This window comes from Gallus gallus, chromosome 3, assembly GCF_016699485.2.
Source record: "Gallus gallus isolate bGalGal1 chromosome 3, bGalGal1.mat.broiler.GRCg7b, whole genome shotgun sequence".
Taxonomy (NCBI): Eukaryota; Metazoa; Chordata; class Aves; order Galliformes; family Phasianidae; genus Gallus; species Gallus gallus.
This window is the reverse complement of record NC_052534.1, coordinates 14706245-14734233: the sequence shown is the minus strand read 5'-3', so window position 1 is coordinate 14734233 and position 27989 is coordinate 14706245. Positions and strand designations below refer to the sequence as shown.

Here is a 27989-nt window from a genome sequence, read left to right as displayed (position 1 = left end):
AGAGGTGCAAGGATTAATTAACTAATATTGGGAAAGCAGTTTGTGTCTTGACGCCTTTGTGCCTTTGTTTACCCATCAGTAATGTCAGAGATAAAACTGTCTCATGGAGAGGTATAAGGATTAATTAATTATTTGAAAAGTAGTTTGAGATCCTTGGATGAAAGATTCTAAGCGAGTAAAACGTATCATTAAAAACATCTCCCGGTCCTCTGTGAAGTTAAAATAAAGCTGGAACTTCTTAGTCATTCAAATAATTAAACCATAAATACTGTTTATTTTAATCTCACCTTTAACAAAATAATCTAATCTAGGCAGTGATACCAGCCAAAGAATGGAAAATGTTTCAAATTCAGGAGACCTATCAATTTGAAGAGCTTGATTCTTAATTGCTTTTTGATTTCTATCAATGGAAAGTGAGAGCAATTGTATTTACGAATGCCTGCGAAAGCACAGGGCAGCTGGGAGGACGCCCGCAGTTCCTCTCTAGGGTTTCAGCCTTACATATGCACATGGGTACAGCAGCTGTCTACAATGCTTACAAAGTTTTTCACCCTATCCAAGCAGAGGACAAATGTGAAGTCCTCTCAGTCACTTCCATGGGGAACCGCTGTATCTAGGGGGACGAAATGTATGCAATTGGCTCTCCCTTAGTCTCTTTCTCCTCTCTTGTTTTTCCACATCTTTTCCATTTACAAACTACGTATGCAAAGAAGTTGTTTGCAGAATCAAGGTCATGATTTTTAATTGAACGAGCCTTCTTTTAAGGTGTAGCTACTGCTGGGAACCTGCTAGCACAGCAACCTGCTGTACTGAGCACCCAAACCTCCACACCGCGTGAGTTTTTCTTTGGCTCAGAGAGACTCGTCTCAGCCTTTTTATGGCTTTCCACTTCTCTCTGCTTGCAGAAAAATTTGCAGCAATCTCTGCTGTGTGTGAATATGGGCAGGAAGAAAGGATGTTACAGCTTTCCTGAGCTACAGCGCTTTCATTAGTTAAATATCTTGCTGTCTTTTTCACGCTAGTCCACCTCCTACTGAATTTTCAGCAGACTGAAAGAGGCCTTTAGGGCCATTTGAAAGTAACCACCGGATAAAAGCGATTGTCATCCTCCCTGTGCGGCAGCCAAGGAAGCAGACACAGGTAGACTGGTCACACAGGAAGGTGAGGAGGGACCCAATGACTCAGAGCTTTTGACTCGCAGCTGTCAGCTTTAGACGCCATTCCAGCCAACTATAAAAGCACATGGTTATCTCTGACCTCATGAATAATCCCACTGATTTAAGTCATAAACTTGAGCATCAGGGCTTTAACCACCTCACTGTGCTTGCCAAGAGTTGATAAACAAGGGTGCAGGTCTGAATAGGCCCAAGTAATTGACGTAGAGGAATAGTAACAAATGGTAGTTTCTCTGGTGCAGGTTTCCTGGTAGCTTTTCTGTCAAAGAAGGCCACCAATATGGATAAAAAGTGGTTCGGTCACTGAGATGAGGGTTCTTTGGGGATTGAAGTAGCTTCTGCAGAAATTGCCCTGCCTTAAGGGGAGCTGCTTAGATGAATGCTGTGGCATTGACTTTGGTGGTGTTTCCCCGATGAGAGATGCCCTAATCATAGAATCATAGGATCACAGAATATCCTGAGTTGGAAGAGACCCATAAGGATCACTGAGCCCAACTCCTGGTTCCACACAGCTCCACCCAACCCGATGTCTGAGAGCAGTGCCCAGATGCTCCCTGAGCTCCAGTACTGGGTCTGTGCCCACTGCCCTGGGGAGTGGCAGAGTGAGAGAGCAGAGCTCAGCACTGCCCTCCACTCCCTGTGAGGAACTGCAGCTGCCATGAGGCCTCCACTCAGCTCCTCTGCTCTGCGCTAAGCAAACCCAGGGGCCTCTGCACTCCTCATACACCTTGTCCTCCAGACCCTTCCCCATCTTTGCATCCCTCCTTTGGATGCTTTCTAAAATGGTTTTACATCCATTTTGTGCTGTGGGACCCAGACTGCACCCAGTGCAGGAGATGAGGCCGCACAGCACAGAGCAGAGGGGACAGCCCCTCCCCTCACCCAGTGGCAGCGCTGGGCCTGGTGCCCCCCAGTGTGTAGTTGGCCCTCCTGGTGTCAGGGCACACTGCTGGCTCCTGTACAACTTACTGCCAGCCAGAGCCCCCATCCCTTTCAGTGGGGCTGCTGTCCAGCAACTCACTCCCAGCCTGTATGTACAGCCAGGGCTGCTCCTCCCCTGGCACAGAATCCGGCACTGCTCTTATGATGATGTAATAATCCCTGTCCTCAGGTTTTTCTGGAGCGGAACCAGGGTCTCCTAGGAAGGGAAAGTGGAATCTGTAGATCCAGTGATAATAACTGTCCTTTCCTGGCAGGGATTTACTGTGTGCTTATCCCTTTTCTCTGCAGAATAAGAAAATGACCTGGATGTGAAGGAGTGTCACCCACAAGTAGAGGCATTCCTCAAAACTCTGCAGCCCAGTTCAGGGTACTGTCTACTGCTCTACAGCTGCTTTTGACCTTGCATTTGTAGCAAAGGGCTAAGAGATCAAGGGAAGCCAAATGGAATCTACTTTCCTGTTGTTGATGAGAGAGTGAGTGAAACAATCTAAACTGTACATGATGTTGCCTACTACATGGTCAAAGCACCTCTTCCCTCTATTAAGCAAAGTAACAGTTTCACAAAGTAAACAGGATCAGAGATATCAGAGCATTTAGGAAACATGTCCCATACCTGATTGAAAGGTGTATTTTGCTTCTAGTTGGTGACATGGGATTTCAGCTAGATGCCTGTTGTTCCAACCTTCTCCAGAGGTGAAAGGTGTCAACTCTGTCTATAGGATGGAGCAGAAAGATCTGTGAACCCACCTGGAATTGGAGCAATAATTTATAACTGCAGCTTTAGGAATTTGCAGACTGGGACAGGAAGTGGTGATTTAAAAATGCAAGTTTAATAAACCTAAACAAAGCCCATTCTGCCACCTACCTTCTGCTTCTCACTTATGAGAAGCTCTCAGAATGGTCCTCAGTAGCTGCAGACACTGACACATGATCTCAGAGGGTAGTGGTGGGGGTGCATGAGCTGGATGAACTAAACCCCATTGCCTAATGCGTCCAAATACTCTTCCTGCTCTGCATCCACCTGCTTCCTTATGACATAATGGCACGTTGACATGAAAACTGAAGAGGTGAACAGAAAGCTACTCCATAGGGTTTAACTGTGACAGTTCAGATATTGATGTGATGCTTCCTCCAGAAGCCGGAAGCTCAGTGTGTGCTGAAGCAGCATTGGGCCAGACTTCTCGGGCTGAGGCATCGCAAGGAGCCTCTCTGCACTCAGCCCTCGTGAGGCTGCACCTTGAGTACTATGTTCAGTTTTGGACCCCTCACTACAAGAAAGATGCTGAGGCCCTGGAGTGTGTCCAGAGAAGGGCAACGAAACTGGTGAGGGGTCTGGAGCACATGTCTTATGTTACGGGGAGTGGCTGAGGGAGCTGGGATTGTTCAGTCTGGAGAAGAGGAGGCTTAGGAAGGACCTTATCGTTCTCTACAGCTGCCTGAAAGGAAGTTGTGGCAAGGTGGGAGTTGGCTTCTTCTCCTAGGTAACAGTGATAGGATGAGAGGGAATGGCCTCAAGGTGTGCCAGGGGAGGTTAGGTTGGACGTTAGGGAATAATTCTTCTCCAAGAGAGTGGTCAGGTGCTGGAATGGGCTGCCCAGGGAGGTGGTGGAGTCACCATCTCTGGAGGTGTTCAAGAAACATTCAGATGTTGTACTGAGGGACATGGTTTAGTGGGAAATATTGGTGATAGGTGGATGGTTGAACTGGATGACCTTAGAGATCTTTTCCAACCTTGGTCACTCTGTGATTCTCTTGCCCCACACTAGCTGTCTGGAAGCCCTCTCAGACTTGAGCTTGTTTGCAGCACAGACACACACATTTTAAGGATGGGGATGAGAGTATTTTCTCTGCTACACGACTGCGTTGCATTTCACACAATAATCCCAGTCCATGAACGCAGTTCCTCAGCATAACATTAACACCTCCTGAGAGCATGTGCAGGAGAGAAAAATTCTCATGTAAGCCTTGCTAGATTGGTCTGATTCGCAGTGATTGTGCAAACATGCCAATGGGCGGGATGCACGGACTTCATTTTGCTGATAATGGCATGGATCCGCACATCAAAACAAGCCACTCCTGGCTTTGGTTTGTGCATTATATGATCCTCCAAAGGCTTCTAAAAGTATATCACTTAGATCTCATTCCCATGTATCATTTCTGTCTACCCTGATCTTGAGTGCAGCTTTCACTGGAGTAGTGCAAGATATAAAAATATCAGCTTTTCTTTATGAGCCTCCATTTTTGATAATTGAAATCCAACTCATTAAATCCCAGGAACAGTGACCTTTGTTCTCACTTAGAGCTGTGGGTTATCAGCTCTTAGGCTGATTTCTGAAGCAGTTTACTCTGTAGTAAGAGGTCCTTAAGAATCAGCAGCCAATACATCTAGACCAGTCACCTTACACTGGGCTACAGAATCCCCTCACACAGATGCTGGAGCTCACAGTCTCAATTTGATTCCCCCCTCTTTCATTTTTCTCTAGGAAAGCAAGGGAAAACAAAACTAAGAAAGGATGGAAGGGATGAAGGACTTGACAATCTGACTCTGAGCCCTACCTTCAGACTACTGCCTGACCTTAGGCAAACTGTATTACAGGTGGAAAGTGTTTCCTAGGAGCTAGGCATTTATTATATTGCTTTTTTAGATATGTATTCCAAAAAAAAAAAAAAAAAAAAACCCCACCAAAGTATGAGAAAATAAAGGGTTACAAAACAAAGAGTAGAAAAGCACCAACAAATATTGTCTCAAACCTTCCCTTTCAAGCAACACATAAAAAAGCAATTGAGACTACAATGGATAAATCCTCCTCTGACAGCAGGCCAATCAGACAGAGAGCCGTTCTCTGAATCCCAGCCTATTTCATGCCATGCAAAATCACTGCGGGAAAAGACTGACAAGGCTCAGACAGCTCATAGCACTGTACCTTTGCTCATGGCAGCAATGCCAGCCAATTGCTAGCGTCTTGGTGTCTGGCCAAAGCAGATGGCAGACAACTGTCTGAAGCTGGGACCTGGGAAAATGGGGATAACATCAGGAAAAAAACAAAAACATCTTACATACCTACTACTCCCACCTCATCCCACTCTGGGGACATGCCTGCTCACTGTGGACTGAGTCAGTGGCTGCTGCTGTGGTCCTCTGGTGCTCTGCATAGTTACTGCATACTTGCAGACCTGCAGCAGTTAGCACATCTCCTACCTCCCGCGCACAAGGACTTTCCAGCCAAGGCCACAGACCAGCGCCTCCCTGGTGGGTCAGAGAGTTGAGATGAAGCAACAGTACCCACTCGGGAAACTTTGCTGGCTCTGAAAATCTTCCTGACCTTTTGTTGGATCTTAGGTTACCGTGACATATCTGTCCGGATCTGGGTTTTGATTCTCCATTCCATAGCACTATTCCAAGCTGGCTGGGGTAGCACCTTGCCCTCAGAAAAGACCTCATCTGAATGCTCCATTCCCAGGGAGAAGAATGGGTCAGTGGTTGTGTTTTGAGGGTGAGGAGATGGAAAGGATGTTTGAGGTCACTGGCTGCAGAGGGGAGCTGCAGGGCTGGTGATGATGATTGGGAATCTTATTATTTCTTCCCTCCCAGTTTCTATCTCCATGCAGATATTTGCAGCTCTCCCCACCCAGCTGTGCCATCTCTCAACCTCGACCTTCCCAGCACTCCCCAGGCAGGTCCTGGCCCTTCACTGTGGTGTGGCAAAATTCAATCTTGCCTACGCAGCTGAAAAACTTTGGCTCTTCATAATAACACCAGCTTGCCTGCAGGGAATAAGGTGGAAGCTGGACCACGTCAAGGCCTTTTATATCCTGCAAAGGTATGTTTGCAAGACACCCGTGGAGAGCACTATGCAGATGAGTGACAGTAGGAGAGGTAGGACCAGCTCCCCAGCACAGGGAAAATGGGATAGATCAAATAGTTACCCAGATTTCCATCAGCTGTAGGGTTGGCCTGGTGACAGGCAGGATTGCCATGTTGCACAGATAACTCACCTCTCTGCCAGCTGTAATAAACATGTCCACTTGATGCCAACAGAACTGGACTAAATCTCTCCACGTTTTCTTCCCCTTCCCATTTGCTGTGGTGTGAATAGCCCCATCTCTGCAAAATAAGCAAAATAATGAAGAGTAGATGAAATTGCTGAGTGGGAATCCAGTTTGAATTTGTGCTAAGAGCTTTCCAAAGGAGAAAACATCAATCTCAAAAGGTTTTTCAGGATTCAGGCTTTTGTCTTCATCTTTGGCTATGTTCAAACACAAACTGTTAACTCTGAGAAAAATAATAGGAAGAAAAACCTAGTCTTTAAAAGTCAACGTTGCCATGGGTATAAAGTTCATGGAGCACATGGTACAAAAAGGTTAGTTTGAAACCATGACATGAATAGAAATCTACAGCCCAAAAGTGAATATTGTGGGGTTCCTTTCTCTCTTACTGTGCTAACAAATTCTGGCCAGAAAATTAGAAAGTGAAATGCCCTAAATTATCCACCCCCAAATTAAAGCTAAACTAAGGAACTTCTAGGTTCGTCAGCTGTGCAAGTTTTGTTATGCTGTAGAGATTTTACTACTCTGAGCTTTGGATGTTTTCATTACTAGCAGGCCACAAATGAATTAGGTGGATGATGAAAAAATGACTGTCAATAAAAATTTTACACCGATGCTTCATTCTGTGTAAACATCTTTTATATGTATGCATATATGTATATACTATAAATAATAGAAATAATTTTATACTAGGGATGTAAACACTGGTCCCAAATGCAGTGGCAAATGAACCACTCATATTTTCTGATTGCATAATTTGCCTAAAGGATGGATACATAATTACACTATAATTAAGTATAATAAACAGAGAAAACGATTTGAGAAGGAAAAATTATCACAGCCTCAACCACATCAGCCAGAAGCTCTCTTCTAATTAAGTTATTTTATTAAACAAAATGTTTTTAAGGTGGGTCCCCTTTGAAAATGTACATTATAGCCTGTGTAATGTAATTTACTTTATAAGTAAAACATGGCTTGTGTATGGACAGATGGTATCTGATAGGACTCATGAAATATGCAGCCACAAGGTCCAGTCCAGCCAGGTGCTGAGTACCCCCACGCCCCTGTCCTCAATCCAAGGAACAGACCCTAAGCGCAGCTCTGGGAAATCTCAGCAGCTCATAGAGCAGCCTTTCATCTGCACTCACGGATGGCCTCTTTTTGTGTTGTTTGTATTTTTTTTCTAATTTAAAGGAAGAAATGCTTATAGGTAACGCTGATGTTGTCATCACGTAATGACCTGGTAAAGGAAAGGAGGCCAAAGAAGCTGCCTTAAGTAGCTCAAGCTATTTGGATTCAAGAGAGTCTTTAAATGCTATTCCTTCTCAAAAGACTTCCACCAGTATTAATTCTGCTCAGTGCACAGCAAGATGTGAAGATGGAGTCGTTTATGTTACTCTGGCTAAAGAAATCCAAAACATAAACTGATTCACTAACTCAGGAAGACCACATAATCTGCTACTTCATGTGGCAAAGGCTATTGACCACCCTCCAGCTGATTCCTCTTTGAATTATAACTTATATTTTTAAACATCTGCCCCCATCTGTTTGGGGACTACAGGACCTATTAAAGAAGCCTTGGAGCATCACTCTGAAGTTAGCTATTACTCCTGCTTGCCAGCCCTCCACCCCACAAAAAAAGTAACAAATGTTCAGCTTAAGTTTTAGCTATAGGATTTCTGCATATATCTGCTTCATTTCCACATTTCTCTTTCTCTGATGAGCGCTTAGAAATTGCGATCAAGCCACCCCTTAGCCTCTCCTCTGTAAGCTCACTAGATCAAGGCATGTGATATAAATTTCTGCTGGTATCCCAGCTTTTAAGGCTCATACAACCTTGCAGTGTTTTTTTGGGAGGATCTGTGTGCATCTGTAACCCGTTACTCTCTTCAGTTCCCAACTCATCCGTAAAGTTTATTTGCCAGGATTTAGGTGTTCTTCCAGGTCATTGTAAAAAATAGCAAAACCTCAGTAACATATCTGTTTGGGATCTGTTAGCGATGAGATCTAAGAATGGACCTACACTCAGTATGTAAGAAAACATTCCTGGTCAAGGAAGACCCAAGGAAAGGAGAAAATGTGTCCTAAAAATCAGTTTTCCGCAACATAATGTTGGACATTATAATGTGAGAACATCTCTAAATCCCTAAACTAGCTTTTCTCTAACTGCGCCCACCGCATACACAGCTTACTAGACAAGGGAGAAAGCAATGTGGCATTCAGGAGTAATCTTCTCATGTTTAGAGTTTTCCACTCGTAAATGTTTGCAGACCTTTGAACCACAAAATATTGTAGGTTATTGATGAGATTACTGATGTGTGGTTACCACTTGCAGGGTGCCTCGGGCAGGACACTTAGGTCATCACGGATCTGTACAGTCCTGATGACTACTACAGTTTCTCTCCTAATCCCATGCACTTTTTGTTGTGTAGTGACCTGATTTAAACTACAAGCTTCCATGAGAAATCATATGGCATTCACAGATGTAAAGTCAAGCCAAAGAGTCATTTTCAATTGCTTAGCAAATGCTAGACCACAGAAACTCAATGTGTTGTAAGATTCCACTTGGTCCCATCATCATGGGTGGGAAAAAGGAGGCGGATTATCCGTAGACCTCAAAGTGTTTTACGAAGAGAGGCAAATGCTGCTATTCCCATTTATTGGATAGGGCAACAGCAAGTTGAGACTTGCACAAAGTCACCCAATTAATCAGCCAGAAAACTGCCACTGAAAACCATACTCTGGTCTAAACAAGTTCTCAGACTGCCCTCATCACGGTAATATCTGAGTACCCTCCAGTAGTATGCTAGAAGAATTTGGGCATGTCTACACTTGCCGATGCAAACAGCTGCATGTCAATCCAGTCCCCTTCTCCGCCAACTGGACAAAAGCCATCTCCAGGCTGAGGCTGTACAGCCATGTTAACACCACCTGGAGCACAGGCATATGAATGCCTGCAAGTTCTTTAGGGAAAGCTCATACCCATCACCACCCTAATGCAGCACTGTGGCTTCTGGGCTGCAGCTTGCTCGTGGCTGGATGGGCAAGGACAAAGCAAATGTGAGACTGTCTCTGAGAGCAGATAGACTTTCCTTCATTCTGAATCCAGTTCCATCATTTGTAGTGCTTCTTAGAAGATCTCCTAATGCTTTAGTTCTCAGAGCCACGAAGACAGGGCACAGATGTGTTAGTTATCTGGTTATAGCCTTTTGGCTCCGAGAAAAGATCTGGAAGAAGACAATTTGAACAGGGAAATTTGGATACACTGCCATGAAGGGTGAAAACCTGCAAAATATATTTAGTAAATCATGAAAAAGGAAAGAGGAGAAAAACATCTCTTTAAACTCAGGATCTACTTGTCATGAGCAAGAGTACAAAAAAAAATTGTAACTTAATGACCTGGAGGAAAAGTAGCTGTTATTACAGGGCATTGTGCTGGCAAAGTTCCTATACATCACAGCAGTAATTCACTCCAGACTTCCCTTCCAAGGCATGAGGAAACACCAGTGTGTTTAGCCTCAACTCCCTGGCAGGCAGCATCACTTCCTTGTGAGAGGCGGGGAGCTGACACAGCGATGGGAAGGCTCTCCTTTGTACCAGCAACAAAAGCCCTGTGTGACCCAGAGGGTCTGACACAGAACTGCTGAGTCGGGCTCCAAGGAAGCTAAAATTCCCAAGGTGCCCTGAGAGCTTATCCTGGACAACTCATGCTCCCAGGTTTACAAATCCTTTGAGGGTTGCTAACTTCATACAAACCACTCATTGCTCTGGAAGTCCCCACACCTTGGTGTGGCTAGAGTCTGGAAAGGTGCAGCATGGATGTATGCAGCTCCGCTCACCCTGCTTTTGCTTTCCTCCTTGGACACCCACTTCCATCAGCTGCCAAGGATGGGCCATCAGATGAGGTGGACTTCAATCTGGAGCAGCACAGCTCCTCTGAAGCTCTTGCCTGCTTCTGGATCTGAATCCCTCAATGCCCTGAATGGTGAACGTGTGCTTCATGCACAAGCAGAAAGGGCATGGAAGCTGATTGAAAAAAAATGGACCTGGGTAACTTGGCTATGATCATCCAGGAAGTTTGTGGCAGAGCTGCAAATAAAATCCAGACATTTTGCCTTTTGGGCCTGTGTCTTCACAACATCAGTATTCTTCCTCTGTGCATCTGTGCTTGTTGTCTTATCAGGACGTGCTGCTCAGTGTGTTTTCTTAAAGGGAAAGAGCACTGAGAAAGTCACGCTTTAATTCTTTAGAGAAAATCACAACAGTTCCATAGGAAAACCCAATAGCTTTCTGCAGTTATTGCAGTGCTTCTATATCTTTCCTTCCCTTTGTGATCCTTACCACTTCCTCGCCATATGTAAAAGGTCTGATCCTGGTGAAAATAGTCATGGTTCCATAAATGCCACTCAGACAATGTTGATTTATCTCTGAAAAGGATGTGGCCCAGTGCCTTTGGCTGGATTTTTCTTAAAGCAGCCAGTCACTTCTCTCTTTCCACTATACAGAAAGCTGTGAGAAGTTCAGTGACAATAACCTTGCTGGAATTCACCTGTCCCACCCAGGGAATAGCTATTTCTAGACATGGAAAACACGGCATGGAAAACAAGACATGGAAAACCCAAGCCTTGTCCCTTTAATCTAACATCGCTTGCATGTTGCTAAGCCTAATGTTTAATTTGAAAAAAACAACCTGAAAATAGCATTAAAGGAAGCAGAGGATTTAAACATCACTATATTATTAAGACAGCCTTTCTGGAAAACACTATATTTAAAAAATGACCCTTTTACCATGAGGTTTCTAAAACTATAGAGCTGTCCCCAGCTTCCTGTGAGATAAGGCTTGTAATTTGGAACAGAGTAATGGAGTACAAACAGCGCAATTTGTATTGTGCTTTGTATTAAGAGGCAATGTGGAACCAACTGGTAGTGTCATATTTCTCCTACTCCAGAGCAGTTTGGGGCTGTTTGTGCTGGAGAGTTAAATGTAAGAGCAACACGATGTTGAAAGTAGCTCATCTTCCATGCTTGGCAGAAGTATGGTGCCAGGGTACAAATCTCCCATGCTTTTGGGGAAAAGAGCTGCTGAGCATTTGCGGTCCCCCCCTCTCTCACCCTGCAGTACTGCTGATTTAAGCTGTAAGCCTGTGACTTGAAATGTTCGGAAGGGCTGCTAGTGAGTTGTGGCAGGCAGAGATGGACACTGCAACCGCCTCTTAACTCAAGTGCTACAAACCCAAGATGATTTTAACCAGAAGACCTCATTCCTTCGTATTCACTTTACATATTTGTATCATATAAGCAAGAACAGAGAGAAAGAAGAGTTTCGGTGGTGGTTTTACGCCAAGCATAAATACCTGTGTAGGATCTTTTCAGAGCTGATTGCACTCCCAGAGCAAGGACTAGATCTGGCCTGCGTTTTTTAATTTTCTTCCAATTTTTTGGTGTGAAATCTGACAGCCAGGCAGATGTGTCTGCCTTCATCTTCAGCATGGATCTCCTTTTGCACTCTTCTCTGTTTTTCCAGTCCTCAATAGGGGAATGCAAAATTACTGTCCAGAAACATTAATCACAGCATCACTGATCTGTACATTCTCATGAGTTTTTCTCTTGGAGGACTGCAAGGCTTTGACCCATTTTCAAAAGTGGGTGTAAAGCATATATACATAAGGAAAGCATACATACTCGTAGCATCTGCAAAAACATATGGTAGTTTCACATCCCACGAACCAGTTTCCTGGATTGAATATGAGTAAGGGCAGGCCTTTCAGAACTAGCAGATTTGAATGTTGGCTTTCTGACTCTCACCCCTTAACTGCAGTTCTTCTTTGACTTTGTGAAAGATACCGCTTCCCTCTTAGTTTGACAAATCATTGCACAGAGCCTTTCTGGATATTTGTACTGCCTTTTTTTTTTTTTTTGCAGGTGAAGCCACTCCCAGGCTTCCCTGACAATCTCATTACCTGTCTTTCCATTTCACACAGAGGTAATGTGTTCTCTCTTCTTAATCCCAAATGGCAAAAAACAATCATCTCCAGTATCAGCAATTGCAATTCAGATGTCTAATGATTCTTCTGTGCTGATAATCTACAGAGATCATTGCAAATTTTTCCATCTAAATATTTTGTTTAATGAAAGAATATAATTTGCTAAAGGAGCTACTTTCCTTACATGTGTATTTTTTAAGTAGAACACCAAAAACTTCTGGCTGTTATTTCTAACAATATCATTTTTCCTGTCTTATCAACATTTTCTGTGCTAACATACCCACCTACCAGAACACTATTTTACCAACCAAAATTCAGTCCAACATGATACTGGTGTCAAAGCAACATACTCCGAAGAATGAGCTTACCCAAACTCATGCTGATTTGGAGAGATCCTTCTGTATCTCTCTGTGCCTGCAATTTTAACTCATGAAAGTTCCTGGTGATGGAGATCCCAACATCTCCCTGGCCCATCAGTTCTATCGTTTCCCTTTCCTTGGATAGAGCTTTCCTAACTAAACTCTCACCTCCTCTGTTTTGCTGCAAATAAAGCCAATTAGATCTTCTCCATGCAGATATACCCAATGATCACCATATCCTTTTATGCTCCTTTCAGCTACTGTCCTCAGATGTGAAGTCTCTCGTAACTGTCCTCAGCCTTTTCTAGACTAAACAAACCTAGCAGAAAAATAATTCCTAATAGATCATTTTTTAAAATCAGCTGTGCTATTCTCCAGACTTCCTCCTGTGTTTACACCTTTACTTGAAGTACAGAGTGCGGATCAGTGCTTTGTGCTTCTCCAGTGCCAGACTGATCTCCACACAGAAAGTACAATCACTATCTCTCCTAATAGCAAATATATTTCTGGCCACAGTGTCACATGGTAGTCTTGGAACTTGTCCTCCAACAGCTCTCGTAGCATACTGTCAGTACCATGACCAGGTTCCTATGTGCATTTTGATTAAGCGCTTTCTTTTTCATGGAGGAAAAGTTCCTTTAGAACACTTAAAATAAACTCCCTTCCCCACTCATAGGTGAGACCTTCCTGTCTATTTTGTTGTGTTAGCCTACTGTAAGAGCCCTGTCTGCTCCGCCATCCAAACTGTTAACAGATTTAAAGGAACTGTGACCAACAGACTTCTGTTGATGCATCCTCAGTTTGACTGTGAATCACTTGTATCTAATCTTCCAGCATGTTATTCCAAGTAATAGCTGAAAAATAGAAATTATTTATGCCATATATATATATATATATATATATATATATAATTTCAACAGTTGTCCAAAGGAGACCTGAGGCCAAGATTGATACCAGTGAATAATGGGCAAATACCCACTCAACACCTGTACTGAGAAACAGGCTTGAGTACCAAGCCCTAAAACTACATTCTCTCCTTTATTTTCTTATAAGAAGATGGCATTGAAGCCGGATTATTCCTAGCTCTGAAAGCAGGATGGGCACCAAAGTATACCTCTAAAGCCAAGATGATGAGCTAATCAACTTTGTATTGTTAGAAGAGTCCCCACCTACGCTTTCACACAAAGGGCTGATTAGCTCACAGGTATGCAAAACTCTGGGAGGATGCCATCTTTCATCACTACTAGAAGATTTTTAATATATCTTAGGTTGCCAACAATTAAGTGTTTGTGTGTGTGTACACAATACACACAGCCACTTGCTCAGTCCCAAAGCTGCACACCGCATATGCAACTAATCCACCATGCCTGGGCAGAGCCCTGTGTCGGGCACAGCTCTGCTGCTGCTCAGCCATGTCATAGGGATCTGCACCGCTGTGTGACAGGACTGCGGCAGCCATAGCCTTGCAGCCCAGAGGAAGTGAATGTTAACTGTTTGCCCTGCTTCTGATGGTAGCAGCTGTGACAGAAGCAGTCAGAGGCTGAAAGTGTTTGCACAGGGAGTGAGACCATAAGCCTACAGTGCATGATGCACTTCTGCTGCTCTTGCCATACGCTGACGCAAGAAAGCCAAAAGCACTCTGTCCTCCAAGTCACTGATGGAAATACTGAGCAGTGTCTGAATGCTCTGAAACACCTTCTTCCCATGTGCAAATGTCCTCCATATAGAAAGGTCTAATAAGGAGCATGGCTGTGAGTGCACATAATATGATGGCTGAGGCTGGTCAGTGTGATTCCCATTCCAAACCAGGAGCAGTGATATGAAATGCTCAGCACCTCCTCCCCATCCCTACCCGATGGTGTACGCATGGGCTCAGCACTTTTCTCAATAAATGCTTTTTCACACTGTCTCCAATGTTACCTCTATGAAAAGAGCTGCATGGCTCTAAAGGAAAACAAGCAGGGTGGAGGAACTGGGAAGAAAAGTTCTCTGAAGCAATGCATTCCTTCAGTGGTGAAGCTCTATTGTTTGGAGGAATAAGGGCTTCAAAGCTGCACCCGGTTCATCATTTTGAACAACTGCTATGTATTTGTCCCCCTTTCAGTTTCCCTCAGCAGTTGTCAAAAAGCAACAAATTAGAACGATTTCTTTACACGTCAGATTAATGTCAGAAGGAAAAGGAAAATGCGGGAAAGAAATACTCTCTACTCTGGGAAAGAAGAAAGCCACAATATTTCCTATCTTTTCTAGTGGTCTTACCTTGTATGCCTAGGAAGTAACATCTTCAGGATAGCTTTTCCTGCACCATTCCTCCATGATTCTTGCTGAAGATCTGCAGGACATCAGGAATGCCAACAAACAATGTTCCCAATTACAAGAAGAATGTGACCAAAAAAGTCACACACTGAAATGTGCATTTGGCAAATATGTAATGATGTATATGTTTCCCAAATTTTTTTTCACTATAGTGTGTGAACAGTAGAAGAAATGGGAGGGCATCACAGAATTGTATGCTTGCAAATAGAATAGCTTTTTTATCCCACTCTGATACAGGGCAGTATCATCCACCTGCCTTCTAAAGAGCAGAGATGGTAAGTCTGTGCTATCTGCATCTCCTCTTCCCATGCCTATGTGTGAGGAAAGCTAGTTTGAGTTTGGTAATTCAAACTCATCAGGGACTGAAGGTAAATTTAACCTTGTGGGGAGAAACTATCCTGGAATGACTTCGTCTCCTGCAGACAAAAAAATAAAAGTCTAAATCCTGAATGATTACATCTCCGTACCTATAGGTTCAGAGGAGTGGTCTCGGTTACACCAGCTGGGCTCCAGCACAGCCCCTTTGCCTGCTGGGAGCTCTCAGCCCCAGCCCAACCACGACTGCTTCTTCAGACAGACCACAACCTCTCCGCTGCCAGCTGCTGCTGACAGCACAGCACATTAAGCGAGGCGAAGAAGGAGTCTGTGGAGGGAAACAGCTCCCCTTACTTCCCTCTTGCCCGTGCTTGTACTTAAAGCAGAGAGTTTTTACTTTATAGAAGCCTACATGAAATGACTTGGTCCTAATCACTGCACTACCGATTATCGCCTGCACAAACATTCCCTTCAGATCTACATACTGGCTGGGACAGAAATCACACAATTGATGTTTTGGTTTCCACTGCCTTATCTAAATCCAGTTAGTGCTCAAAATGAGACTAAGTCAACAGACTTAATTGAATGAAAGGGCTGTGAGACAACCTAGAGATTTGCGGCTGTGTATGTCCGTGCATGAGCTAATCACTGTGCAAACACTTCACAACAAACAGTACTGGGCTGAGCAGGCTTGGCTTTTCTGTGGTCTGGAAGCTCCTGACATGCTGGGTTTGTGTGAAGCATTGTTGGGGCTGGCAGGAGGATTTAAACAACTTCACAAACAATGTACTGTCACGGAAAAAAAGCTGGGGATGGACAATGGAGCGGGCCATGAACAAACACTTCTCCTGGCCGCCTCCATCAGGAGATAAAAGAGACCCTCTAGGAGCGGCAAAAAAAAACTGCTCACTTGTGATGGTTGCTTTCTAGATACCTGAAATAGCTCTGGTGGCACCCAGCAGCTGGGAGCAGGGAGTTGCTTGATGTCCTCAGCTCATTCCTGGGGAGGCTGCTGCCAAACTCCTAAGTCCAGCTCTTAGCCCGTGCAGACATTATAGGTTTTCCTGGCTGCAGTCATGTCATTCTTCCTGGCTCTACACTGAAAGAGAGAACACTGTACATTAAATATTTGGGAAGGACCACATTGGGTCCACCTCACCTCTCTCCTTGTCTTTAGTGGAGGCCACGATGAAACTTTTAGGAAAGATCAGTAAAAGCAGCATTACAGGCACTGCCTAGGGCCACAGCCAGGATTGAGTTCCCACTGTGACAGTCCTGCACAGTTTCTCCAGAACTGAAGGTCCAAAAAGAGAAAGCCTTACTCTGCAGCTTCAACTTGCCCTGGCAACACCGTGCCTCTCTTTTTTCTGCCACCTGCTCAGTTTAGAGGCCTAGCCTTGGTAGCTGATGCAGCTGCTGTTTGGGGAGGCCAGAGGGAAAACGCTCAGGATCGTGCCAGTGGTTCATCTTAGCCATTACAAGAAGAGAGGCTGAAGCTACAAACTTCCAAAAATAGTCATTAAATATCTTCTAAAGTGAGATGACTCATTTACTTTCCTGGCTGATAGAACTCCATAAGGTTATGGAGAACCTGAATGAGGTCACTTGGCAGTGACAGTCCTATGAGTATCTAAAGGTGACTTTGCCACGAGTAGTATAAAGACGGAGCCTCACCATTTTAACTTAAGATTGAACACGATTTTCACTGGAGAGTCTCATTCCATACTACAGACAGATCCCACGCCCTGCACAGGCCACCCACTTGTCACCATGCTCTTGCTTGGGGCCAGGACATCTGGTTGTAAAAATGCAACTGTGGTGCTGTCCCCTGAACAAAGGAGGATACTGGACACAGCTAGATCCTTCCTCCCTGAGGGAGGCCACAGACTGCTGCTGTTACATTTGCGACCCGTTTGACAGTTCTCACCCTTTGGCGTGCAGTAAAAGCAGACGAGGCAACTTACCTAACACAGCTAGGAAAGACAGCAAGGATGATTAGCTTTGTGATCAGGTGCTGTGTGGCCAGAGCCAAAAGAAAACTGCTGCTGAATGCCCAGGTTTCAGGATACAGTAATAACACACAGCGCTATATTTCATTTCTTTAACAAGTGCTGAATATGCAAAGGCTCTTTTCCCAGCTTCTGTCTCTGTCTTGGAAGCGAGGGAAGAGCTGCGTGTCTAATTATTTTCAGATGCCATCCACTGTATTGATTATTTAAGTGGGATGCACAAATAATAGCAGCTAATGCCAGGAGCAGAGATAGAATAAAGCTCGTTCCCTTTTGGGAAAAGCTGAAATAAAACCACCATATGAATGGGTCATTGAAAACGGGCTGAAATATATTCCCTATAGTCCTTCCCAAAGTTCAAGGGCAGGGGAAAAGAAAAAAAAGCAACAGAAGAAACTGTCTCTGTGTTCACTAAACTTCTAATATCTGAAAGTGCTTAAAAAAACACACATGCGCTTTTTTTTTTTCATATGATCATGGAAAAACACACTAAGCTTTTGACTCAATGGTTTTGTTTTTCCAGTGAGTCCTTTCCAGGTTCCATGCGCCATCTCACAGTCACGTCTGCTGGGTGAGCTTCGAGCTAACAAATTTCAGAAGAGCTCTTTGCGATTTTGCCGCATTGAGTTTCAAGTATCGGCTTGCTGGAAGCGCAGTGGAGAGGGAAAAGGGAGGGAAGTGGTGTGAGCTCTGCCAACACACCTGCACAAGCTTTGGGCTCTCCTGGACACTCTGTGCACTAATGATGTATAACCTGTAGAGCCTGGCAACACGCTTTCTGAAGACTAAAACAGACAGACTGTGCGTGCCTCTGATTTCTAATTTCTTAAAACAAGTAATAACCCCTCCTCCTCCAACCCTGTGCTGTAGGTAAATGCTTGGGATGGAAACTGAGATGTACTCAGCTGGTGAAAGCTTCTACCAAGGTAAGGAACAAATGACATTTTAATTATGGTATTCTTGGTCTGTGTATTTCCCCTTCTGAAGCAAAAAGGGGGGGGGGGGGGAGGGGGGGGAGAAACTAAGAGAAAGACAGAGCTCATTTCAGCTCCAATGTTCTGCTAATTTCTCTTTTGACTATTAGAGATGCAGCTGGATTCCATTTCTAATCCACTTTCAAATTTGCTTGAATTAAAATCCCAGATCACTGCTGTGTTGTCAAGTTGAAGTGTGCATAGTAGCCAAGGTTTATATTGCAATTTCTGGAGTTATGGAATGATGAGCTCCAGTAGAGGAAAGTGTTGTATGCCTGAGTCCCGGGGGATACAAAAAAGTTGGCATCAGTGTTATTTGGAATTAGAGCTCACTTGTAGAATAAATAGCCTTGAAGTTAATATGCTGGCTACATTTTATATTCATTTCCACCCACTGGAACCAGCGGGTACAGAAGAGCAAAGGTTGCTGTAGTGGAAAGGTAGGAATTGGAAGTGCTATATAATTATAAAGCCTGGATGTTTCTGAACTTTAATCTCAAATTTTACAATTCCTTCATTAGAGTGGGGCTTACTTTAATGAGAAATTAACTTCCTGACTTCCTTGTGTCAAAATACCTGTGCTTTCGCTACATCTATCTGAATCCCTGTCTAAAAGCTGACATTTCTCCTCTGGCATCCTGTTTATGTCTAAATTTAATACCATAGTCTTGTTAGACTTTGTCACCTGGGAAACACCATAACTCACATGAAGTTATGAATCCTCATATTCTCTGGGTTTTTATATCTGCCATGACAATTCCCAGCCACTGCCAGGTGAAGCCAGCCAGTATTTATGGAAAATGAGCAGACTAATCGTTTCCTATAGCAGGACTCGATTATGATATAATTGCAGGAGTTTACGTTGACATCCAAGTGGACAGATAGAAGCCAAAAACTGCAGTAAGGGATCCACCCATCTACCACCCAAACGTAAACAAGCCAGTATGGTTAAAAAGAGGACTGGAAGACAGCGCCCAGGCATTCTCTAGCTGTGTTTTGGTACAATTGCCAAGATGCTGCAAAACTTTTTTGCTAGGAAATTCACCCAGCTGTACCCTGACCCTTAGCTCACACACAAAGTTCAGTGGTGTTTTTCAGTGCCAGCTCCTTTTAAAACAGGGCTAGAAGTGTGTTATTATCATGAAGAGTGAGAGATTATGTTTTGGATGTTGGTTGTTGTAGAGTCACAACTCGGACTTGCTGTGTACCTAAAACCCAGTTCAGCACAAGCCAAGATTGGCACCACTGCAGTGTGTGCACACCACCACCAGTGTGAATCCCTTTGCTCGCACTGGCAGTAATGTGCACACAAAGGGGAAGGAAGTCTATATGAATACAGCTGGAGATCAGCTGTATAAGAACTGATAGGCTTTAGTGAAAGACTGGGGAGTAGCTCCTTTGCTGATGGATGATTGAAAATACAGATGTGGATTATGAGGAACTTGATGTACTGTGAAGGGAAACTGAGGTTGGCCTTCATAGAATCATAGAATGGCTTGGCTTGGAAGGGACCCTAAAAATCACCAGTTCCAGCCTCCCTGCCATGCCATGCCTTTGTCCACCAATGCCATCACTCCCTCATAAAAGGCCACCCGACTAGTCAGGTACAGTTTGCTCTTGGTGAAGCCATGCCGACTCTCTCATATCATCTCCTCATCTGACATGTACTTTAACATAACTTCCAAAAGTATCTGCTCCATGATCTTCCCAGGCACAGAGGTGAGGCTCACTGGCCTGTAGTTTCCCAGTTCTTCATTTCTCCTTTTCTTAAAATTGGGAGTGATGTTTCCCTTTTCCCAGTTATTGGGGACTTAGCCTGACAGCCATGACTTTTCAAATACGATGGAGAGTTTTCAATTAGAATAAATCAGTATAGTAGTCCCAATGCTGAGCAAAGTTTGCTAGTTTACACAGCCTTTGTGAACTACAAACCCCATTCAGAGCAGAGTTTCTCCCAGGAGAAATACAAAGATTTATCCTTCAGTAATAGTAGTCAATCTCACTCCACAGTGAGGATTTCCCTTGCTGACAAAGAGAGATGGAGAAAAGCTATCTGTGTTCGTTGGGTCTGTCCTGAGAAAAGACTTGACATTACCCTGATAATTTTCTTCCTCACCTCTCTCCAAGATGGCATAAATTAGATTAAACTAAACTGTTCCCAAAATTGCATTTCCAGTGAATGAACAAGCCTGAATGAAACAGCTTCTAGTTTTTGCTGATGCACTTCTGTATGCAACAATCAATCCATTCCTCCTGAAGCTGCCACTGGGAGAAAATGGCTGCTGCTACTCAGCTACAAGTTCTCACTCCTGTTTGGAGGTTTATGAGACCAGCTTGGCCTGAGTGTGGCCTGTAAGTGCACCTCTGGATATCACAAACCTCCTCAAATGCATCGGCCAGATGGAGGGAGCTCTCCTGGAGGCTGGGGCAGTTTATACTAGTGGAGGATCTGGCCTGCAAACACCTGCATCTGTGGTATGAGGACAAATAAAGGCCCATACTCCAAACATGGTGTGCTCCTAGGCTCCTAAGCTGCACAAAATCCCATTTCCTTTCTACTTGTACTAAATGTAAAAACAGAAACAAAGGCACACACCTAAATAAACAGAAAAGCACAGACAACAGAAGAGGAGAGGGGCCCTAGTGCAAGCCCCAAGCCAACTAGTACAAAGAGGTACTTTCTATTTGCAGTCCTTTGTGTGAGGCCTTGCCATATCACGTGGATGAGAATGTGAGTGGGAGTCTTGCTGGACAACACTGGTTTTATAAATGTCTCACAACTGCAGAAACACCTGCTTTACATTATTTTTCTTACTGGTCTACAACAAAAATCCTCTCTGGTGAACAGTCCTCAGCAGGCCTTGTTCCTTCCTTCTTTGTGGACAGCTCAAGTCACTGGTCTGGAACATCTCACGATCACACCGGAACCTCACTGAGGAGGAGGTGGAAATCAGAAGGGAGAAGGGCACTTCTGCATGAAATCATACCAAAATGTTGGCTGGAGGACCAAAACCGCAGGAGACTGATTCCCATTAGGTGGGGGAGGTAGGGCAGGAAGGTTTCCCAGGCCAAATGGACAGGTCTTGAAGACCCATCTGTTTTCACCATGAAAACCTCACAGCCCACACCTATGCAACACACACCACTCCAGTCACCACAAGTTATTACCCTTGGTCTCCACCACTTCCTGAGAAGCTGTAATGGTCTGATACAGTGTCCAATGAAACCAAAGGGATCCTTTCCATTAACTCAATGGACTCTGGATCAGGCCCAACATCTGTTTGGCCCTCTCTGTGCACAGTGCAGCCAATTTATTCTTTATCCATTCCTGGGCCTCTCTCCTTCCTATGGCTGTCATTAGCCACACTAAGCACCACCCCGAGGAAGAATCCATGATTCATGTTCCAGAGACTATGATGGTACCAGGCACAGGTCTTGTCTAGATCCCAAACTAACAGCAATGGACCAGAAGACACCACCCATTCACACAGTAATACTCAATATTCATTTCTTCAGGAATTCATTTCTTCAGCGCTTTGATGAGCCCTTCAATTACAGCATCCTTTTGTCACCTGTCACATGTGGATTCCCATGCTGTGAAATGCATGTCATTGCTAAGCAGAGTAATTAGCCTCATGAAGCCAAGCAGCTTCTCATAGCAAAAAAGTAGTTATCCGGTGTCAAATCTATAGGTGCTTCCAGACAGAGATGCAGATTCGTTTTGGGCACTACCACTGTGTAATTGAGAACCCCATGCAAAAATCTGCCCCCACAATGTACCCCAAAATCACATGGGTGTGAAAATGTGAGCATGATGCCTAAGGCCAGATGTGCGGACTGGCAGACTGTTGGCACTGCGCATAGGTACATCTGCATGTCAGGTACTTACTCATCCCTGCATACTTCCCTGATAAAATCTGGATTGCCTAAAGCTGGTATTTTCACTCCAGTTTCCTTATCAAGGTATTTACCATCTCCTGTCTGTGCCTTGCAGACTGAGGGTGTTAAATGCTGCCTTACTCTGTCAGTGAGCTCAGGCATGCAGGAGCTGCCATACAGGATGGGATTTCTAAACCCACCAGAGCACGCAGTGGGTGGCTGCTGGCTTAGGCTCAGTAGGATCTCACCTTGTTTGTACCTGGGACATTTCTCTTTTGATCCTGTTGCTGGCTTTCTGCAGCTGGCGGGCTCCTTCTTGTGTTTTGTGGTGTTTATTGTGGTGTTTTCTGGTAGACCCCGACTGCTTTTACAAGCTGCTGTCTCCCATGGAGCATCCTATCCCAGTGCTGTTGTTGTGTGGCTGTACAAAGAGAAGGGGGGTTTGGGATGAAGTCATCTCAGGAGTAACAGAAGCGTATATGGGAAAACCTCAATCTATACACAAATCTTTTTTTTTTTTCTTCTGGAAGTATTTCATTGTTGCTTTAGATAATAATACTAGGTCCACTACCACAAATGCAAGTATTTTGGGGGCCTCATCAGCTAGGGCACTGGAGGAGGACATTGTTTATTTTGGGATGCTGATTCCACAAACAATTCCACGAATAACAACTGTGAGCAGAACATTCTAGGAATGTTGCTTGGTGTCAATCAGACTTAAAAGGAAACTTTTTTGGCTAAATTAAAACAGAGCAAAATGAAACGTAATTTGATTTATAAAATGCCACCAAGCTCTATTAGTTCAAAAATGACAGCATAGTTTATCAGACCACATATAAAGAGATTTTCTTCTGAAAATTTTGTGCTAGTTGGATATGTAGAAAAAAGAAGTCAGAACTAATACACAGGGTAAATTGCTCAATGACTTGAAATTTCTGTCTTGACACAGGCTGGCTGAAGGAAAGGAGTGAACTTCCCATTTCCTTTTCCTACAGTGAAAAGCAGCTTCCCAAATGTTCCCACGCTGAGCAAACTTGTTTAGACTTCACTGCTACACCCCCATATATGTAGTGCTAATTGGATGTTGGATGACACTTAATGGGACCCAGGAAAATGACCTTTATATTACATTATTTAGCCTCTTGTGGTTTTTCTGGTGAAAGAGGGTAGACTCGGACCCAAGGCTGTTAGCATGTGTCCCAGCAAGAGCACTCTGAACCCCATCAGACAGAGAGAGGGAGTTTTGTCTACCAGCAGCACTTGCAAGTGCTGAAGGAAAACTGGGCAGAGTTCAAGGAGCTGTTTTTCCCATTGCTTTGGTTTTGGGAAAAGCCAGCACGGAAATCCGAGAGGGGACTGCATATCTGAGGTGGTGTTAATTAGGTGCCACTTGTAATGAAGACATGATAGCATGAGCTTCAATAGGAGCTGGCTGCCTGGTATAATATCCTGCATTCAGCCTGTATCCTGTTCTCCATCCTCCCCCCTGATGGTATGAGGACTGGATAGGTTAAAATCACTTTGGGATACACCTGCTCTTGCTGTGATTTCTACTTGGACCATGCTGTGATTTTTTGGACATGCACACCTGCCACAAGGCCTGCCTGCATGCCTGGGTGCTGGGTGCCCAGAGCTTGGAAACAAGCAGCCCTGAGAGGCCTCAAGTGAGAAACACAGGAAGGCAGATGCTTTGCAAAGTGCTGAGAATAAAACCTGGGGAACCATGTAGTGCGAGAGAGAAACTAAAAAATTACTCCTGTAGTGAAGAAACCACATAATATATTCAAGATGTCAGAGGTTAGCCGTGGTACATGTGAATCATGCTGCAAATAGCTCACCTTTAACTTTGCCGTCGTAATTAGATTACAAAGTTTTTATTATGGCTTTAAATTCTGCCTTTATAGGTTGCTGCCCAGCTGTGCACTTAAATCTGGTTTTATCACACTTTCTGAGCTCATCACATTTAATTCTGCCTCTACAATGCTGGATTAACTTTAAGGGTCGCTGAAGTCAGAAGTCACTCACCCTTGCCCTGCTAATGGATTCACACCACCCCTACGTGGTCCCAAAGAGTGATGTGTACAGTAAACTATATTTATTGGTGCGGTAGAGGGGAAGGGGTGTTGGGGTTGTTTGCTTATTTACTCCACCACTGCACTTAGCTATCAGGATATTTGCACAGATTACTGCATCCACAAGATGATGTTTACCTCCGTGTAATAGCCTGATGCAATGAAATCTTCTCAGCAAAGCCAGTCTGAGAGCTAAAGAGGAGAATACTGAGGTCTGCCTGTGAGAAGCGGATGGCTGGATAAGGAAGCACATAGATTTGTATCATCTGAGGAACTGATCAATTGTCTCCATTCAGAAATCCAGAAATCACACCCTGCTGTCACACTCACTCCGGCCAGAAAGCCCAGACCTGGTATTTTATGGATCCTGTCTCTGATATTTCAGGAAGCCCCAAGAGGAATAAAAACCCATTATTTTCCTAAGGATGACTTCTTCTTTGTTTCTAACACCAAGAATGCATGGCAAGGCACAGACGAAACTCTTCATCTCCACAACATTCATCCTCAGGTTTTACCTTGATCTGTTTTTCTTCTTTGGCCAGCAGAGATCAGAAGGTTTGGTGTTAGATACTACTCAAACAAGATGATTCATTGTCCTGAAAAATTCATCATGTAAATGGGCAAATAGAGGGGAAATCATATTCTTTCCATTAAAAAATGGAGAAATCAGGTGCTGAACATCCAGGTGATTTACGTGAAGTCACAGTGGGGAGTTTGAAAGGGATCTGGGAAATAAAACTAGCTTCAGTGGAAAGGTCATTTCTCTCTTTCTTGCAGGGGAATATTTTGAACAGAATTAGAATGGACCTGAGCCAGAAATGGACAGCAGGGACTTTAAGGAAAATCAGAGGGCAAAATTCATCACTGAGTAATGCCATGACAATTTGTAACCTTTGCCATTCAGTGACTAGACACAACCTTCTGGAAGTGAGGTTAATAATTTTCGGCAATATACAGCCCTCTCCCAAGGAATGTGTGGTGATTACAGCAAAGAATTTCACATGGTCACAAAATATCTATCTTAGAGTCCTGGGCTTATAAAATACTCTATTTCCTCCATTAATTGTGTCCACGTGGAGCTGTAACTAAGTAGCTGAAACAAATAAAACCAAAGTAATATTGTTTCCTTTTAAAATATTTCACTTAATTTGTGGAAGAGGTTTGGGCTCATTAAAAATAGACCATCTCCCACGAGGGCTTTTTTCTTTTCTTCTCCAAGACTCTCCACCAATCCTTAGTAATGTGTATAGCAGCACACTTCTCTTCAGCACAGCCCGGCCGGGGCTGCTCTCCTGTTTGACTCAGCAGCTCCTGTCATGATCTGCAGCGTGGCCAGGCAGCACTCGTTTGACTAAGCAAAAGGAGGCCTTAGCATCCTCTGATGAATCATTGCCTTTAGATGACCACTCGGTGTCTCTGACTAAAATTTCCTCCTTCTGTCTCCAGCTCATTAGGAAATACCACTCCTTTCTCCCTTATAAAGATTTGGCTATCATGAGCCATGCTTTTCTCATGGAAATAACAGTATGTTCCCCACAACTGAGGGTACAAATAATGCCTAGACTTCAGCTAGCATCTATAGAGTGGAAGTTATTGAGGCACTTGGCTTCTTCTGATGGATCTTAGTCTGCTCCCTAACCTTCGCCAGTAAGTTATGGATCAGTTACTGGTGAAATCACAAACCTCTGTGTCATCTGTGACAGTTCCATTCCCCAGGCTGATGTCAATCACAAACCAGAAAACAAAGCATGTAAGACAGAGGTAAAGAGCAGCGTGGATCAAAGGTGTAAGGCTGTAAGAACACTGTGCAGAGGAGATCAAATGACTCCAGACGTTCCTTTCCTGCTGAACATCATTTTTCCACCGTCGTCAAGATATCTTTTCCTATAAGTCCTCTCCTAAAGAAATGTTACTCCAGCCAGGGCTCTCTTTAAACAAAAAAGGGAGATCTGGTGATTCCACAAAGTCCCATGTGAACTGTCCCATTGCTGGTGAGCTCTGACCAGGAAAGTGGTCACATTGCAGTGTAATAGGAGCAATGCTGAGACCCAACATAGAGGGTGGATGAATCTGACCAAGGTGGGCCAAGTATGCATGCATTCACTGAAGTTACAGAAAAGGGCAGAAGTTTAGACTGTGACCTTCTCTACATTGGCACGTTTCACGAGGTAGCAATGCCTTGCTGGAACACAAAACCCTCACCATCACCCACAGTACCAATGGAACCTTGAATGCTGATCAGATACCTGAATCAGATTCCACAGTATGTGCACTTCAGCCCTGTTGCTTAAAGACATTTCTATAGAATTGGTCCTATTATCTCTCTCTGATTTTCTCCCTCTCCACTGTGGTCCCAGTCACACTGCAGAAGAATTTATCCTGATGCTACCAGGCAACAGCCAAAACTATTCATGATGGCATCCCAGACAAAAGATGTAGAGCTGTTCAGAGGCTGGGTCACTCCAGTTCTTCTCACTGGTTTTATTCTCTTTCTAGGGGGGGAAAGCCACATCTGGAAAATTACTGGTGTCCTGCTGTTCCCTATGGTCACCATTGGGAACTGGCATATGGTCTTGTAAACTGTGGTTAGATCTACAAAGTAAACTCTCATTATGACCTCTCTCAAGGTCTTTAAAAACACATTTCCCTAACTGCTATGATTACATTCAAATTCTTTCATTTTAGTAATAACAACATTGTCCACATTTTCCCCTCTTCCTCATTTTCTGATCATAATCTTGTGGGGCACAATAGAAAAATCAGTTCACAATTCTTTTCTCCCCGTGGTTTCCAGCTCTTGGCATTGACACTCTCCTCCCATCAGAAAGACAATACAAATACAAACAGTTCTGGATGAGCTGAAACTGAAGTGTGGAGCTTTTCTGGAGCATATTAAAAGGTAACTATCACTAGTTGGTCATTGATATTATCCTAATTATTATTACTGCTTATTTTAGAGTCCCCCATAAAGATGATAGCTGAGATCAAGGCCTGATGATAGTGCAGATGCTCTGCAGACAAACACGGTGCTGTCCCCAGCAGCCTGGAACAGAACTAGACCAGTGCTGCATGAAACGAAGTGCATGGCATTGTATGAAACACTTTGTCAGTGTGAGAACCATAGCCCAGCTGAATTAATCCTGTGTCACTGCCACTCCTCTGATGTCTCTCTGCATAATTTGAATTCTTTCTTAGGCATCCTCTAGTGATCATGAACACAGCTGTAGCAAATGCTTCTTTTTAATACAAGGCACAAACCCCAAAATTGCCATTACTCAGCCCCGGGAAACAAGCTCCCAGCAACTGGGTTTTGCCCAATATCTTGCCCCCACTATAAGAACTGTGGGAGAACTCGAGTAGGATGAAGATTTCTGCCCCAAGTATATTTATTTCAGAATATAATGTCATGCTCCAGGCAGGCACACGGTAGTCCTGGGTAACTTCAAAAGAGTTAATTCAGGATCATCTCTCAACCTGCAAGAGCCAAGAGGGAGAGCTGGGCCTGCTGACTCTGCAGGGACCAGTTTAGGGACATCAGCACCTGGGAAAAAGGCATGTGACCACAGTGAGGTATTTTGGCTCATCTACATTGTTCTGGTGTCCTTTGAGGGATGAGGTGCAAAACCTACATACTGGACAGATGGCTGTGTATTGCTTATACCGTATTTGTAAGAACTATGCAATACTACTAAATTTTTACATTTCTACCTTTTCTGACAGAAAAGCCTGCTCAGACATACCGTGGGAACTAAAGAGGCGTACGTGTCCAGCAACAGTTTGCTTCATAGTGGAGACTGTGCATGCAGGTCACATTTCCCTCTGCAGTCATCTTCTGGATTGTGTTTATCTATGTGTCAGAAGTGAAAACACAGACATAAGAACATAAGAACACTTAACGTTTTCTTTTTTTTTTTCAT

The 27989-nt window shown here is 44.0% G+C and overlaps 2 long non-coding RNA genes across 13 annotated transcripts in view; one reads left to right on the top strand and one right to left on the bottom strand.

The window, feature by feature from the left end:
• The window catches only part of LOC107052867, a 55358-nt gene that overhangs the window by 14428 nt on the left and 12941 nt on the right, over positions 1–27989 (bottom strand). For 6 of the 11 annotated variants that reach the window (XR_006938944.1, XR_005858788.1, XR_005858786.1 and 3 more), the window contains exons 4-10: positions 27813–27919; positions 22249–22421; positions 16073–16237; positions 14767–14839; positions 6114–6222; positions 5042–5128; positions 2731–2830 (exon numbers count right to left, since the gene is read on the bottom strand). This is a non-coding gene — a long non-coding RNA (uncharacterized LOC107052867). Of the gene's footprint in view, positions 1–2730; positions 2831–5041; positions 5129–6113; positions 6223–11518; positions 11714–14766; positions 14840–16072; positions 16238–22248; positions 22422–27812; positions 27920–27989 lie in introns of all 11 variants that reach the window. The other 5 variants (XR_005858789.1, XR_005858787.2, XR_005858784.2 and 2 more) reach the window with 3 other exon arrangements.
• On the top strand, positions 1974–27989 carry LOC107052869. 2 transcript variants are annotated; one of them, XR_003074376.2, is made up of 6 exons: positions 1974–2590; positions 4601–4713; positions 5710–5938; positions 18018–18073; positions 26867–26971; positions 27793–27989. It is a non-coding gene; the product is annotated as an uncharacterized LOC107052869 (long non-coding RNA). The 2 variants fall into 2 exon arrangements; XR_005858792.1 differs by having other exon boundaries at positions 4601–5938.